General features: G+C 41.9%; 1 protein-coding gene across 2 annotated transcripts in view; it reads right to left on the reverse strand.

Moving 5' to 3' along the window:
• The window catches only part of COL22A1 (collagen type XXII alpha 1 chain), a 224,601-nt gene that overhangs the window by 142,514 nt on the left and 65,313 nt on the right, over positions 1-16,774 (reverse strand). The gene's annotated exons all lie outside the window — the stretch shown is intronic.

A 16,774-nucleotide genomic window follows, 5' to 3' on the forward strand; every position in this document is an offset into this window, starting at 1 on the left:
AGACATGGTCTCAGCTTCAAGGAACACAAAGTTTTGTGACACAAAGTCCCAAATGCTGTGAGAGACAGTGGGGGTACACTGGTGCCATGAATGCATCCAGTTCCTGGAGGTGCAGAACTGTGTGGATGCAAACATCCTGCTTTTAGCTCCAAACCAGCTCCACAAGGTGCAAATCCAAACAATCAGCCACTGCCAGAATGAAACACACTGGAGTTAGAGGCAAAGGCACAGTCAAAGGTTGTGATCAACTGAGCAGAGAATATGTGTTTTAATTTTACTAAACTGTTGGCTGTTGGCTACTCCAGCATCTTCTCCCCCTCACATATGCACAATTACACATATAAACTCCTGGTTTTCTAATTCCAGCACACAAACCCAATGACATAAGTGTAGTTTATTTGGATAAATTACTTTTAAACTATAGTAGTTCTTTCAACTTTGTTCAGTTAGTAAGCTCTTTAAACCTTTATAGGATAGATAAACATTTTTATGTGATGAAACTAAGTCTGAAGATTCTTGAGTTTCTTAGTTGTCCTCCTGAACCTTTCAGGCTGAAAAGGCACTGCAGAGCTTGAAAACAGCATCAACAGTAAAAGGCACCAATCTAATGATATTATTCTTCACATTTATATGAATAACTAGGTGCAAAAACCTGTGTGGGCCAGTACCTAGGCAAATCGAAATAGCAAACAGCAAATAAAATATAAATCTTCCATCATTTTCTGCACCTTTTTCTGAAGAAATTGCTTCTTCTAAGGAAATATAATCGTAATTATTTGCAAAGACAGAAATGGCTGTCTGGTGCCAAGTTGAGGCCTTTAGTATTACAGTAACTTTCCTGGCTGTCAACAGCTTTTCCTTTTTGTCCACTCTGTTCTCAGCTATTACTGGGCATTCGGGAGGGCAAATAAAGCATTTAAAGTGCTCCAGGGCCTCATGGCTGCACCTCATAATCACCTCTGCAGTGATACAGTCCTCTGACACACTGCAATCAGCCACGATTGCAGCTGTAAATCAGGGCAAACAGACCCCACCAGAACAGGAGAGCTCCCTCCTGGCTGTCACAAACAACACCATGGCTTGTCCATGGAGCTCGTTCCACCAGGGAGTACATATCCCTCATCCACACCCACCACAGGAACCCAGGAAGGAACTGGCAAGAGGAGACCCCTCTGACTGGGAAAGGGAATTGTTAACCCTTCACAGGAGAAGTGCAGTGCTGTGTGGTGCTGTGAGCTGCTGCTGCATTCCTGAAGCATCTCCAGCAGTGGGAGATCAAGCAGGCTGGAGCACACAGCCACACATGAGCACACAAAAACTCTCTACCATGGCTGGAAAGGGTGGAGAATGAAACACGGGAAGGGTCTTTTGGGTGGAGTTCCAATGGGGTTTACTGCAGCCACACACCAAAGGGGTCCAGGGACAAAAAAGAAGGAGTATGGAAAGGTTTTGAGTTTAAATATGGGGAAAGTGGGGTGGAGCAGGGTGTCAGGGACCAACGGAAACAGGGGAAGGTGGTGCATAGGCAGGGAAAGGGACCAGGAAAACCAACAGGGAAACAGGGGTGGAACAATGCAAACTGGGGCCCATGGGGATCAGGGAAAGGGAGAACATTCTGGGGAATAACCATATAAGGGTAGAAGGGGTCTGGGCCAATGGGGAACATGGAATGGGGGTACATTAACATAAAATAGCAAAGGATTGTGGGGAGAAGCCCTTTGTCACCATGTCCTATGTGTCTCTGACAATTTCAGTGATTTTCCCTCCAGGACACAGGGACGATTGTGTCTTTGGTAGGTCCCTGGGTCTCTAGGGAGCGGAGCTGTGGGTGGTGAAGGCTGAAATGCTGCCCAGGTGGCATCCTTGTATCACCAGAGGCTTCAAGTTGTGAAATCCTGCTTCCTTCACACATCTTGTAAAGCTCCCTTGCTGAAAGTGCACAAGTGCAAAATACAGTGACAAGATGGTGCTGTGAAGTTTTCCCGTCATTATCTCAGACCCAGAGCTGTGCTCGTTATCTCTGACAACTCCAATGAACATTCATATCTTGAGCAGCTCTGAAGCTGTGCACACTAGTGTGCTTTTCCAGTGGGAACAAGAGCCACATTCAACCAATCTCTTTCTCCTGAATTTCCTATCAAAATGCACTTTTAAAATCCTGAATAGCACCATGAAACATAAACACGACTATCAAAACTATTTTGCAAATAGAATTTGGTGTAATGAAAATAAGTCACACTCTCACAACATGATTCCATTTACATTTAAGATTGGGTAAAGCACAAAAGTAAATCATAATAGGATTTTTTTTCTTTTATTCAGACTATGGATGGGCAATTTAAAAATTGCTTTCTCTATTTTTAATTAATTGATGTATGAGGATGCTCTTTGAAATATGTAATATAGATCCAGGGGAAAGTTAAGTCCTTAGGTGTGTCAGTCCCCACTCAAAAGCAAAGGGTTTTTTATTTTAATCACACTATTAATTTATTCTGTGCCAAATTTAAATATTGCCCAACTAGTGAGATAACTTCCACTCTCGGGTACTCCATTTACAACCAAAGCCCTTAAAAGTAAGGGATACTTCAGTTTCTGAAAGATTTCAATAGAATTACAGAAATTTTGTCATCAGGCCAAACACTAAAAAATTAAGAACTCTGCCAAGAATGAGATGCATCTCAGCTAATTTTAGCTGTCTGAAAAGGAGACATATGATGGATGCAGGTTTCCTCAGTTTCCTTGTGAGTCAGCAGAGAAATTTAGGAGTCATTAAGACAAATCATCTTAAAGAGATGCTGAACCCCTGAAGGATTGCCTCCTTCCTTTCAGCAGAAAGGGAGCTCATACAGAAAGGAATTTTCAGAGTACTGAAGTTGTCTGAGATGTATTCTGCTTACAGGGAATGCTATCCATTTTGTGCAGGCAGTAAAGCAGATAGAGGAAAGAGGACAAATATGTTAACAAATCCCACATAATTTATATTCACGTTGCCTTATTTGCCATCAGAATTGCATAAGGGTTGCATATTTTTAAATTCAACTTGATTAACCAGCTATGATTTTCAAAAACCTTCTGAAGAACAAAGAAACAAAACCAAAATATTGTTATTTGATCTGAGAAAGTGCTCAAGGCAGATTACCCAAGTGGAACTGGAAATAAAACACTTAGGCCAACCTCTAAATGAATTTGTGAATTGAAGGAACTTCTAAGATTGTTTCAGCTGAAGGACAAGCAAATATATTATTATCATCACTATTACCACTACTAGTAGTATTGTTAGTACTAATATTACTACTATCATTTTGTTTACTTCATGTGCCTGGAAGCCCTTTGCATGGTTTATGTCCCTTGACTTTAGGAATGGAACTGAGATTGTGATGAAGACAGCATGAAACTTTTAATTTTGACTTTTAGTCTTGAATTGCAACATTAATGTAAAAAATAAGCAATGCTGTGATCATTTCTGCAACACCTGAGCAGGACATTTCACCTGGCAGTTTTTGTTCAGTAACAGTGCAGTAAAAACTGCTCAAGGAGATCTTTCCCCAAAGAATTCAATGTGTCAAAGAGCATTTCTGTGCTGGAGTTACAGCAGAAATAGTCTGTTCTTTGGTTTTCCCACCACCAAGGAGGCACCATATTGTTAGTGGCATATGGAAAATGAGATACCACATGTAACTTCCCAGTTCTCTCTACAACTGAATGGGAAAGAACAGTCCTGCCTGATGTATCAAGGGCAAAGATGCTGTTACCTCTTGCACCATGCCCAAGCACAGGGTGAAAGGACAAGATTTTCCTGTTCTCAGCTGCTTTGATTTAAAAGGTGGCTTTTTGTGTAGCAGGGCAGGTGTGGTTTCCCAATTGGCTCATAAACTGCTTAATCAGTAATGCCATAAACATGGTATTTAATAAGATGCTCTTTGATCTTAAGCCTTTTACTTTGAGCTTCTAAAACAATATGGGGCCACTGAAACCCTCTAACATGATTACATCTCCTGAAAGCCAGCAGACCCTAGCCCATATTAAAATTAAAATAGTGAGCTGAAAGAGGAGCTCAGATTTGTAACAGCATACTTGGCTTGAAAAGTAATTTCTTATGCCCTGCTCTGCTGATCAAATCAGCTGAATGTCTCACTACCTGAGAGTTATAACCCCCTTACAGGAAGCAGCTTGTTTTCCAGAATCAGAAAACACACCCAGATCTTTCTGTTGCAGGGAGAAGATGGCAAAACTTGGCACTGGACAATTTATGCATCATCTAAATGTAACATGCAGCCAGATTCTCTTTTACAGGAAAAATGTCCACAGTGCACCCAACACCTTAAAGCACAGCCAAAGGGTGATCCAACAGCTCTGTACTCATCCCATGATCCCACAACATTTTTTTCAGGATTATTATCTGAAGACCCAACTAAAGGGGCCATGATTGGTTGCCCTGAATATAGGCTGTATTTCTGCCTGGCTCCATTAAGGATCTAGTATGGGCAGCATGGTGGAAGCTGTTGGGCAGGTTGAGATTTTCCTGACTCTCCTGTCTTCGGGGCAAGAAAACCAAAAAAAAAAAAAAAACAGAAAAAGAGAGCAAAAAATGTAAGTTTTAATAGCCAGAAAACACAGCAGCGAGCACATTTGGAAAGGCTTCTCAAAGCAGGACAGAGTCATTGACTTCTTATTTTGCCCAAAGCAGCTTTCTGAAAAAAGTCTCTTGCTTTGTGCTCCCAAGGATCTCAAGATAACACCCATAGGGGAAACAACTGGGTCACTTCTAATTGTGAAAGTTTTTGGTGAGACAACAACCTGGACAGGAATGTGGAAAGTGGTTAAGAAAGGGATCAGGAAAGGCACTGGACACCACACAGCCACAAGCGTGGTGTCTGGAATATATTTACCACAGTGGATTGCCAGCCACGAGCACTAATATCAAACAAAGCAGCTTTTGCAGGAAATTCTCCTTCCTCTGGTCTTGCTCAAACTCCCAGCTGAATTACCAGCCTTGTCAATGCACTGATGAAGTATCACCAATAGCCATGATCAGGGAAGTTGTCATCACCTGCTGGTTCACTGACACTTCTGAGAACAGCAATCTGTGATAAAATAGCTCATGCTCCTTTTACTGGAGGATGGTCAATGGCACTGAACTTTTCTGTACACCAGAGCAGTGTATGAATTCCTATGAGAAGCAGTAACACTTGGGAGTCTTTCAGCAAATACATGAACTTGTCTAACATCTCTTGAAAGTTAAATTTTCACAAATTGCCTGTGCCCACAAGGAAGAGCCTCATGTCCTCAGTGTCCCTTTTAACTCTTCCAGTATGGTCTGCAAGGTTATTGCCACTGTAAGGAGCCCTTGTTTTTGTTACCCTAGTTTGTTTCTGCACTAATATATAGTCTAAACAAGAGGAAAAAATATGCTATAAGGTTGCATGGTGTATTTAATGAGATAGGTCTAGCAATCAGTTATGTCAAGGCAGAGTGTAGATGAAGTTATTTTCTTTCCCCTGTATCTAAACATTTGGCATCTGTGTCTTCCACAGAGCTCTGTGCTGAAAGCAACCAGTTTTGGACAGCCAAGATGTGTCTCAGTTCAGGGCTGGAGTAGAAGTGTCCAAATCCCAAAGGAGAGACCATTTACTTTATTCAGCATGTGTTGGTGTCATTGTTGTAGTAACCCTTATCTGCTACAGTATTTTTGCTGTTCCTGACATTTCTTCTTCCACAGGAAAAGAAACCCCATCAAGAGCTGAGCGAGTACCAGGTTTTAGGCATATTTTTAAGATCTCACTGAAGTGTCCATCTCAAAGGGTCTTCAACCACATCTAATCTAAGCCTAGATGTTCCTGTTTGAAGCCATTTCCCCCTGTCTGTTCACCACATGCGTTTTTAAAATGTCTCTCTCCATCTTTCCTTTATGTACTGAAGGCTGCAAGGTGTCCCTGGCCCCCTCCCTTCTCCTGGCTGAGCATCCCCAGATCTCAGCCTGTCTTCACAGCAGAGGTGTTCCAGCCCTCTAAGCATCTTTGTGGCCTCCTCTGGACTTTCTCCAACAGTTCCATGTCCTTATGTTGGGTATCCCATAGCTGGATGCAGCACTCCAGATGGGGTCTCACGAGGACAGGATAGAGGAGCAGAATCCCCTCCCTCAACCTGCTGCCCACAGGGCTTTGGATGCAGCCCAGGACACGGCTGGCATTTTGGGCTGCAAGTGCTCATGGCCAAGACATGTTGAGCTTCTCATCCACTAGCACCCCCAAATCCTTCTCCTCAAGGACTGCAATCAATACATTCTCTGCCCAGATTTGGTCTTGAGATTGCTCTGATTCATGTGTAGGACTCTGTCCTTTGCCTTGCTGAACTTCATGAGTTCACCTCTCCAGCCTCACCAGGTCCCTCTGGATGCCATCCCTTCCTTCCAGTGTGTGACTGCACTCACAGCTTGGTGTGCTTGGCAAACAAAGCTGAGGGTGCCTCAGTCCCACTGTCCATGTCACTAAAATAATGTCAAACAGTGTCAGTCCCAATACCAACCCCAAGGAACACCACTTGCCACTGGTTTCCTCTTGGACATCGAGCCATTGAGCATGACAATTTGAATGTCAACCCCTCCCATTCCTTATGGTCCATCTGTTCAATCCATATCTCCCCAATTCAGAGACAAGCATGTCATGCAGCACAGTGTCAAATGCATTGCACAAGAGCAGGTGCATGAGTCTTGCAGCTCACATTGTTTAGACCTGTGCCATTGCAAATGTTTGTAAAAAAATGTTTTCCAACTATCTGACTGTCAGAAGAAATTATTTCCAAAGATTTATGAAGGATAAGAGTTCTGTCTTCTTGCCCTGTTTATTTCACTGTATTCTACCTCTCCAGCAAAGATGGGAAAAGGAGCAGCTTATTTTTGCATGGGTAATTCACACCACATTCAGGTCTCCCAGAGGTTTGATTCAGCATCATCAGTCAGCAGTGGTTCCCTGACTTAAGGACTGCACCTCTGGAGGAGCAAACCAGAGATTTATTGGCTGCCCACAAGCCCTGCATGAAGTATGCAGTGATGACTAAATGGGTTGAACAGGTCATTAAAAAAATTAGTTGGCTATATTTTATAAGAAGCGTGCAAGGGAATTTTGGAACTATAAAACTTTCCAGAATCTATAGATTAAGGGCCTCAAGAGTGCTTTAAAGAGGTTCTTGCTATTAACTTTTTTTTTCCACTGATGTTCCAGCTGGGATTCAAGCAGCACTTCATGCTGACCCAACTTTCATCTCACCAGATCCCCAAATTCCAGTAGGAAGAGCAGCTAAGAGCTTAGGCTAAAGACCAAGTTTTGCCAAAAAGATGGAACAGGTCTTATACCAGCATGAAAGAGGTATCTTCCAGCAAGCCTAATACCTCCTAGGTCATACTCAATAATAGGCTTGGAGCACATTTTAGATAGTCTCAATTTTATCAAATTTATATATTGGATTTACCCCTGGTACATGATGCCATCACTCAGGCTGTTGGTTTACTGATCCTGGTTTGATTACTCTCCATCACAGCACTGGAAGACACAATTTCTACTTTTCCTTGGCCCCAAGAAGGGAACAAGCCACAAGAGTCCCATGCAGACCACAAAAAGGAGTTTGATCTCAGCTCTAGCACCAATCCACATTAGGGATTATGAGGAGCAGAAACCTTACTTGGGTATACAATGGAGTTATATTTCAAATAGGATTAATTTTCCAGAGGCAGTGAGGCAGATGAGCAGGCAGCTGGACTGAAATATGGGGCTGCTCTTTCAGAAACCTCAGTCTAAAGTTTCAGCCAAAACAGAGGTGAAAAATACAGCACTTGGTATCTTTACACAGGAAAGAAAAGATAACACTTCAGGAAAGATAAAACTAATATAAACCAGTAAGAAAATAATGCCAGAGACACAGTATGAGAGAGAATTAAAAAACCAGAAGTAAGTGAATACACAATTCTAGCCACTCCACCTTGTGTAAAGGCTGCTGTAATCTAACTCTCATCCTGCTGTAAAAACAGGAAATAAATTCATGCATACAGCAGCTGCCTCTGAGGCAGCACCTTTCAACACCTGATCCCATGTTAATAACACACCACTTTATCTGATGCACTGTTCTGTTTATCTGCATCTGTCCCCTGCTTCTCTCTTACCATTTTGCCTCCAGTTTTCAAACAGTTGCAAGTGGCATATTGAACAACACTGAAAGCTGGTTTTCACACTGAACTCTTTGTGACTTCTAAGGACAGCCAGCCCACAGGACTGCAGTGGCTATGCTTAGAAGACACAGCCTCATTACTGAAGGCTTTTCTTGTGTTGAAGTCATCTCCATTTTCTCAGTAATGGACACTTGGCTTGGTGCCATAGGCCCTCTTTCAGCTCCTTCCTGCTCCAGTGATTTACAGGATTAAACAGAAGCTCATTATTCCTTTGATGTCCTTTGTGTGCCAGGCTTGCACCAGCTGAATTTACCTGAGACTATTTGTATTGGGTTCTGGTTTTAATTAGTTCCTCTATTTTGAAGGCCTCTTTTGAGTTCCTCAGGTGTCAAGGTGCTCTGTGTTCCTCCAGAAAACCATAAAATGGCACATCTGGAAAGTCATCCCTTGGGGATAGCAGTGAGGAAGGGAGGATCTTGGTACAAGCAAGTAAGAAAATATATGTAAGGAAAAACATCTTACTAAAACCTGCTAGATTCTCCTTGCAATGCTGTCTGGTCTATATAAGAAAACTCAACCAATAAGCTGTTAATGAAAATAAAAATATTCCCATTAATTTTAGGTGTGATGAACAAGGCCTAAACCTAAAAGCACGTAGAAACTACTCTTTAGGAGACTGTCATGGCTGCTTATGTCAGGTAAACAGTAGAAATCAGATCAGACCTACCAGCACCCCAAAACCTGGCCACAGTGGTCATCAGAGAGAATTCTCATCAGACAGACTAATTTAACTCCAAGAATTAGGAGTATTTTCTTAAGATTCTGTATATGCCTTCTTCCTCTCACGTGTCCACAATAACCAGAAAGCTTACTCTGATGAAAAATCGATGGGATGATTTCTGAAGGAGAATTAATCTAAAATATTTGGACTGAGAAATATATAAAAGTATATCACAGTTATATCAAAGGACAACCTATTAGTCTTTTTATAGCCAAATGATTGGTTGTTTCTTGGGCTATGAACAATCAAAATTGAATTTATTTCCTTTTCATCAATCTCAAATGCACTGAAATAAGAAAATTACCTGGATTGTTTAACTTCTGGGAGAAAGCAAATACTACCAGTCAAAGAATCACTTTCATGTGCGTGATTAACCCTTGTTAAACCTTCTTTGTGAATGCAGATGTCAGAATTTGTTGCTGCTGGGACTCAGACCAGAGAAAGGCTTTCACCAGGCTTCTCTGCTGTTACCTGTTACCTGTCTGTTACCAGTTTACTTTACATTTTAAAGTAAATTCAGCTTTCCTTCTCCATATTTTCTGACATTTTTGAGAAGTTCAATCAGGCTACCTGCTCCAGCACAGACCTGATGTTGTCAGGTCATTCACTGTGTCAGGAATTCATTGAGATCCATGGGCTTGAGTAACAGCTACGTCTCTGACCATATTAAGACAAAAGATAAAATTAAAACATGTTTTTTTTCTAATTCAAAGAACTCACCCCAGCTCTGTTGGTGTCAGCCTGGTTGTGCATACTTTAGAGGATGCTCTAGTATTTCTCTCCTGATCCTGATGCACACTTTGGTGACTCCCTGCTCCCTGTTGGGGTGACTGTATATTTTCACTCGCCAATTCTTTAGTTTTCTGTAGAAGGGAAATTCCTTGGCACACAAGCTCTAAAGAAGCCAAGGCCCCCATGTTGGATAACTGGTGGGTCTGGACACCGGGCATGCACAGGTTAGAGCCAGCCCACAGGACTGCAGTGGTTATGCTTAGAAGTCACAGGTGATTTATTGGTAATTATTGGCCTGCTTTACCTGCTGTGTTTTTTTGAGGTACTGGATATTAAAATGCCTTTGAACACAAGTGAACCATTTGTCAACCTCTGAAAACCTTCAAAGACTTTTTAAATGCAGTGATCTAGGCTATAATATTAACTATTGCACAGTAGAATGGTAGAGTCACAGAATTATTAAGGTTGAAAGGATCTCTAAGATTAAGTCCAACCATTAACCCAACAGTGCCAGGCTCATCACCAAGCCATGTCCCCAAGTGCCACATCTACATATCTTTTGAATCCTTCCAGGGATGGTGATCCACCAGTTCCCTGGTCAGCCTGTTCCAGTGCTTGATCATCCTGTCAGTGAAGATATTTTCCTTAATATCCAAACAAATCTTCCCCTGGAACACCTTGAGGCCATTTCCTGTGGTCACTTGTTACCTGGCATGAGAGAGTGAGCCCCAGCTCACTGCACCCTCCTCTCAGGGAGTTGTAGAGAGCAATAAGGTCCCTCCTGAGCCTCCTTTTCTCCAGGCTAAACACCCCCAGCTCTCCCAGCTGCTCTTCATAAGACTTGTACATAGACTCCTAAAAGTGAGCCAACAGGACCTCAACAAGGTCACCTGCACTGCAGGTATCTCGTCCTCCAGCCCAGAGGACACATCCACAGCACAAGTCCAGCCATTTTCTCCTGTTCACAGGAGACTCACACAACTCCTGTGACTACAGGTCAGCTCTTCCTTTCCCTGTCTGCTTCTCAGGAGTTACAGCTTCTACTGTCAGACATCTGTATGTCAGGAACTCAGTTTCAAATTCACCTCAGACCAGTTTCACATTTTCTGGGGGACTTCCAAGAGAAAACGTGGGGGCAGGAGGAAATAGGAAGCCCTGAGCCCAATCCCATTAGCACTGCCTAGTGATGTGTCACTGAAAAACACTAGAGCAAAGTGACTGTGCCATGGCACAGCAAAGCTTCATCCTTCTGCCCCATCTCTCACAAATGTCCCAGGTGCTTCCAGTCCTGCCTGTGTGTCCATAACCCCGAGGATGGGGAGGAGAGTGCTGGTGTCTGCAGGAGCAGCCAGATCCAGCAGCACTGCACATGGGCAGTCTCTGCTGGTGACCACTGTGTCTGTGCATCTACTGTCCCAAGGCAGTGATTCCTCAAAAACCTCTGCAGCTCCGCATGCACTATTCACTGCCCTCTTGGGGGCTTCCCAAGGAGACTGCCAAGCGCAAAGGGAGGGCACAATGCCTGTCACACAGGCACCACAAATACACTTTTTTCCCCCAGAGAATATTGTCTAATGCGCTCGTTCTGCAGGTCCAGCAGCCTGGACACTCCAGTTTTCTCATACTACCATGTGCTTTAGTGGGAAAATAGAAATAGTCCCAGGGATATTGTAATTAGCTAGTGAGTCACTAGCATCTCTGGAATGTGAACCTTGTGCTGCAAACCACAAGAACTGGAGACACACTGACAGCTAAACACAGCCACTGCAGTCTGTAATTGTAGGGGACTAGTTTTACACCAGTGCCTAGTTTTACAACCAGTGCCTTCATCGTAAAATGCCCAAACACCCTCTAAAGAGTCACAGAAAAACACACAGGTCATAAATGTTTTGGAATTTTGGTCATTTTCACATGGAGGTTTTGGAGATAGGGAAGAGAGTTGGAGGTTGAGGACAGTCTGTGGTACAACCCATAATGCAGTTTCTGCTGTGGTTCACACACACAACTGTGTGACTACTTAGGAGTTAAACTCAGGGCTTTCATGTTCCTCCCTTGCCCCATTAACACCATCCAGCGTGGGATGTTGGATGCCATGTACTGGTTGGAATTGTCCTTCCCCAGGGTTTATTTTTCTTAGCACCCTGTGGAAAACATTTCAGGCCTCTCTTTACCTCCATGGCAGAGTCCCCTGAAAGCAGCAGCCAGTATCTGCTGAGGAGTATTATCTCCTCTGGTAATGTTCAGGACTAGAGTTCAGCTCATTCTTAATTCTAGGGATCATCCAGGTTTCAGCAACCAGATCCCATGTCCAGCAGGTCTAGTCTAAAATACAAATAATTCAAATGTGAAGTCTTAAAACCTCAAGAAGTATAATTCATTTAAAATAATATTAGTATGTATTTTGATGGAATATTATAGCTCCTAAAAATATACAAAGGTCACATCTGCAGTATGCAAAATACTATCGTGTTTTCCTGCTTGGTCGTGACCCTTTCTTAAATGCTGATGGAATGAAAATGACAATTCAACAATAATAAGAGGTATTAAATGGGGGGGAGGGGGCTGTTATTGAGCATTTTAGGGCAGATTAGTTAAACCCTCTTTTAAAAAACTCAACTCTTAAAAAACTCAACTCTTTAAAAAAACTCTACTGAAACATAGTACTCACAAGAATGCTCTAAGGACTTTGTTTAAACCATTATTAAGCATTAGTTTAAAATATCAGACTTCCTGGAAGATGAAGTGATATTCTAAGTAGATTCCTTGCTTTCTTTCAAAATTCCCTGTTGATTTCTAATGCATTCAGCAACATATTCAGTGTCATTTTCTGAATTCATATTACGTACTGTTAAGCAAATGCTGCTTCACTTCACTGACAAAATTTTATCAGTAGTAAAGCTGCCTATGTATTCTTGCTCATGCAATCATATTTCACTGTAGCAGCCCTTCCTAAGTGCTAGAGCTGGAGATTTCTTATTTCAATACTTTGAGACCAGAGGGTCATAGAATCCAAACCTCTGCTCTGCGAGGACTCAGGACTATCCATCAGTAATTGTTTGTCTCCATTAGTACCACTTCACCTCTTGTCCCAGTGCTTCCTATCTCTGACAGCTTCAAGTCTTCTTCTGACGTCCTGAATGATTTTCTCAAACAGCTGATCGTCATTTCCTGTTGCTGCCTTTGTCCTTCAGCTTAAGTGGTTCCCCTGTCTCCCTCCTGCTGTTCTCCAGATCTACTAACAGAGAGCAATATTATCTCCCCTTTCTACCTGCACACTGCAAGATTAACCAAAGCCAGGATTTTAATTGCCTGTCTCTGGCTCCTGAACACACTAAGAGCTCCTCAAGGCTGAATCCATCTTCCCTGAGCTAAGGAGGTCTGAGCAAACTTTCCTAGATGAGCAGTAACTGAAAGCCCTGTCCAGGAATTCTTCCCTTCTCTACCTTGACCAGTAATGACCTTTGCATTTTCCCAGCTCTACAGGACTGTTATGTACAAACATCTGCTAAGACCCCGTCAGTTCCCACAGGAGGAATTTATAGTCCTGATACTGATCCATACCCAGCAAAACTTGGCATTTTAAACTAAGTTAGTTGGAAAATAATCCCTGGGTTTTGGAGCCATTTATCCCAATCTATAGAGTGGAAACTCAAGGGGAGATTAGACCTAAAACTAGACCCTGAGGGTCTTCACCACTGCCTACACTCTAACTTGTTACTCCCTTTCCTAGAAATTTCATGATTGTCTCCTGGCCAGGCAGTTTCTGGTTCACTTTACATTTATTAATCTCTACTCTTTTTCACTTTAGCAGTGACTTTCAATGCAGTATTCAACAAAAGCAGATAGATGAGATTTACTTAGTCCTGTTTGTCTAAGGAAAAGAGAGCATCTGTCTTTTAAAAGGAAAATACGAGTTTAGAGTATTGGCTCTACTCCAGATCACAATGGGGTTTTTTGATGCAGTTATTTGATTCTTCATGGAGCCACTCTCACTACCCTCACTCCTATTCTCAGCCTCTGACTTAACGAAATCCCATGAATCTTCCACCTCAGCCCCACCACTGTTTCCCTTTATCTCACAGAGTTCCTCCTTTTATATCTCATTTTATGTTTTAGCTTCTATTTTTACTTCTGCTGATACAGAGTGACTCAATTCCTCCACTTAAATGCAAACACAGAACGAAATGTAGCAGGACATGATATAACTTGTATGCAGGTAGGGTAGACAAGAAGGGGCTGGAATTGGTGATGTCTTGTGTGAAACAATTGTCTGATTGTCTGTGCCTTCTGCATTTCACCCAATAAAAATATAAGAAAGAAAAATTTTAAAAAAATTAATAAAAAACAAACTCAGAAAGATTTTTGCCACTCTGACCCTCAGTTCTGAGGTCTTGTCCCTCAGTTCTGAGGTCTTGTCTCTCTCTGAAAGAGGAAAAATGCATTAAATCTAAGAAGATTTTAAATACCATTTTCTCTGTCCTCAAAATGAGTTTTACTGCAGCTTCTACTCCATGAGATTGTGCTCTGTATCCATCTATAAACAAGTTTGTGGAAGATACAGCTCTGAAATTCAGTGTTAGGAGTGTTACGAATGTCATTCTATTTGTCCAATTTATCAAACAATGGGATTAAACTGAACAGCAATTTTTTTAATAGCAACAATTGTATATCAATTAATACAAGCAAAGTATATTAGATACATATATTTGAGTATATACAAAATTTGGCAGTGAATAATTTAGTAAAATTGAGGTTGGTATAAAGCATAAGCAAAACCGACTGGGGGTACAGGGAAGGGCTCGCCCTTCCTCTTGTACCAAACAATCAATCCTAAAATCCCACTTATATACTATGTGCTAATACAGAATTTTCTGGAATGTCCTCCTAGTTTCTATTCCTAAAATCTATGTCACTATGTTGTGTTGCACATGCTGTATTAGTAGTTAGGGGTCCCTCATCTTTTGGGGGGTCTTATTTTCGATGAAAGCTCTCTGTCTTCATCAGTGTCCACTGTGTAACCTTGCAGGTAGTGCAAGCACACTAAGCTTGAGTTATGTAGCTAAATATATGTTCCCACAATAAAATCTTATTCAAGTTCCATGCCTGGAATCATCCCAATTTGGCCCTTTCCAAGGTAGAAACTTTTTATTTCTAGATGCTGCTTATCAAACCTACATCCTTTTACTACTCCCATCTAACATCTGGAGGATTCCATCTGCTTTGTCTCACCATTTCCTTTTTTTGCTTTGTAACAATTATTTTCTATTGATATGAGTACAATTTTGCTAATATAGTTACAATTTACTTAGCACGAATCACATTTATCACAGGAGCCTGTTGGGCAAGGATCACTTCTGGTTCCTAGAGCAGCACAAGGCACAGGTGTTAAGTTAAAATCCCTGTACATGGGAGGAGCTGGGTGGCAGAGGAGCAGACTCCCCATCAGTGCTGTCACCCACAGGCATCCCAGAGCTGAGGGAGCAGCACACTGGCTGTGCCTCAAAGCTGAAGTGCAGTCCCTTGTGGGGTAGAACACAAAAGCTGTTCAGCACAACACATCCCTTTTGGAATGGGAAGCACAGCACAGTGGGACAACTGAAACTTTCCAGTGTAGCTGGAAAAAGACAATGCTTTTCTGTTGGAATCAGATCCAGGAGCCCAGAGTCTTCAGAAAGTGCTATGGAGTAAGTAAGGAGCACACAAGGAGTGGAACAGCACTTTGATCTTACATGATCCATCTCCAGCAGCACAACAATCCTTAGCAGACCCAAAAAAATTTTCTCCAGGAAAGAGGCACACATTTTCCTGATCACCAGTAACAAGATGAGAAATAAATACTTTTCCTACATATTGGAGCAATCAGGAGCCTTCTACAATCCTCTGTATTGTTGGTGAGGGACTGAAATTTGTCACTTTCAATTAAATACTGTAACTAATCTGTTGTTAAGACACTGAATGCAACACTAAACATTAACAGTGGACAATTATCCCTTAGGTCAAATAAATGACAGCCCTGAATGATCAGCCTGACCAAAAAAAAAAAAGAACCCCCCCAAAAAAAACAACAAACAAACACTGTGATACTGACCAAACTGGAACAGTTACCTAGAGTATCTGTGAAGTATCCATCTTTGGAGAAACTGAAAACTCAATTACACAAGGTCCTGAGACATCTGAACTAGCTTTAAAATGGGCCCAATTTCAAAGGAGACCATATTTTGAATGTAAGGTTGGGCTAGATGATTTCCATAGGACCCTTCCAACCTGAACTAACGTACAGATCTAAGACAGCAAAGTCATCTTTTATGTTAACATGCTGAATATTGACTTCTTTCTTCGAGGGAAGTGAGACTTGAAGATAAAAGGAAAAAATACCTCAAAAATATTACAGAAGAGCCTAAGTGTCTATATTATATATATAAATATATATATAAATATTTCTGCATATAGGCATGTACACCTCACCCTACCCAAAACTTTTGTGCCAGATTTGGATTGGGATTCCTGTCCTGTACATTGCTCAACAAAAGATATATTTTAGAAGTCAAATAAAAACATAGAGTCCATTAGTTGGCACTTGAATCAAAATTCAGATAAACATGAACTGGAGATAGGAATCCACTTGTAGCTCCATTCTTCTGTGAAGAATCACATAGAAGGTGATCATCTGAGAAGGGACACAATCCTCCTACTCATTTTGAGCAGCAGCTTCCACTGCAGATATGTTCATTCAGAATCAGTAGGGCTGAGTTGCTTTAAAGTTTGCCCAGCCCAGAGATTGGAGGACCTTCAGGACAGGTTAATGCAAGACCCAGCAACAAACAGCATTTCAAAATAGGTGTTTGGTGCTAATCTGCCTGGGTCTTGTGATCACATAAGATGTTACCACCCATTATCACAAGCTCAGATGTAATCAGACTGCAGCCAAAATAAGCTGTCCACAGACACCACAGTTGGAGCTGATATTTTGTGCAGGCAGTGAAAAAACTTCCTAGTGAGTAGCAAAGCTGTCAAACACTGAGCATTTCTACTCATAATCAAGCTGCAGAAGAACCTTCAGCCTCCCACTGCAGTGACCTATATCCTTGGGTCAGTCACAA

The sequence above is a fragment of the Sturnus vulgaris genome, chromosome 1 (genome assembly GCF_052056855.1).
Source record: "Sturnus vulgaris isolate bStuVul1 chromosome 1, bStuVul1.hap1, whole genome shotgun sequence".
Lineage (NCBI taxonomy): Eukaryota > Metazoa > Chordata > Aves > Passeriformes > Sturnidae > Sturnus > Sturnus vulgaris.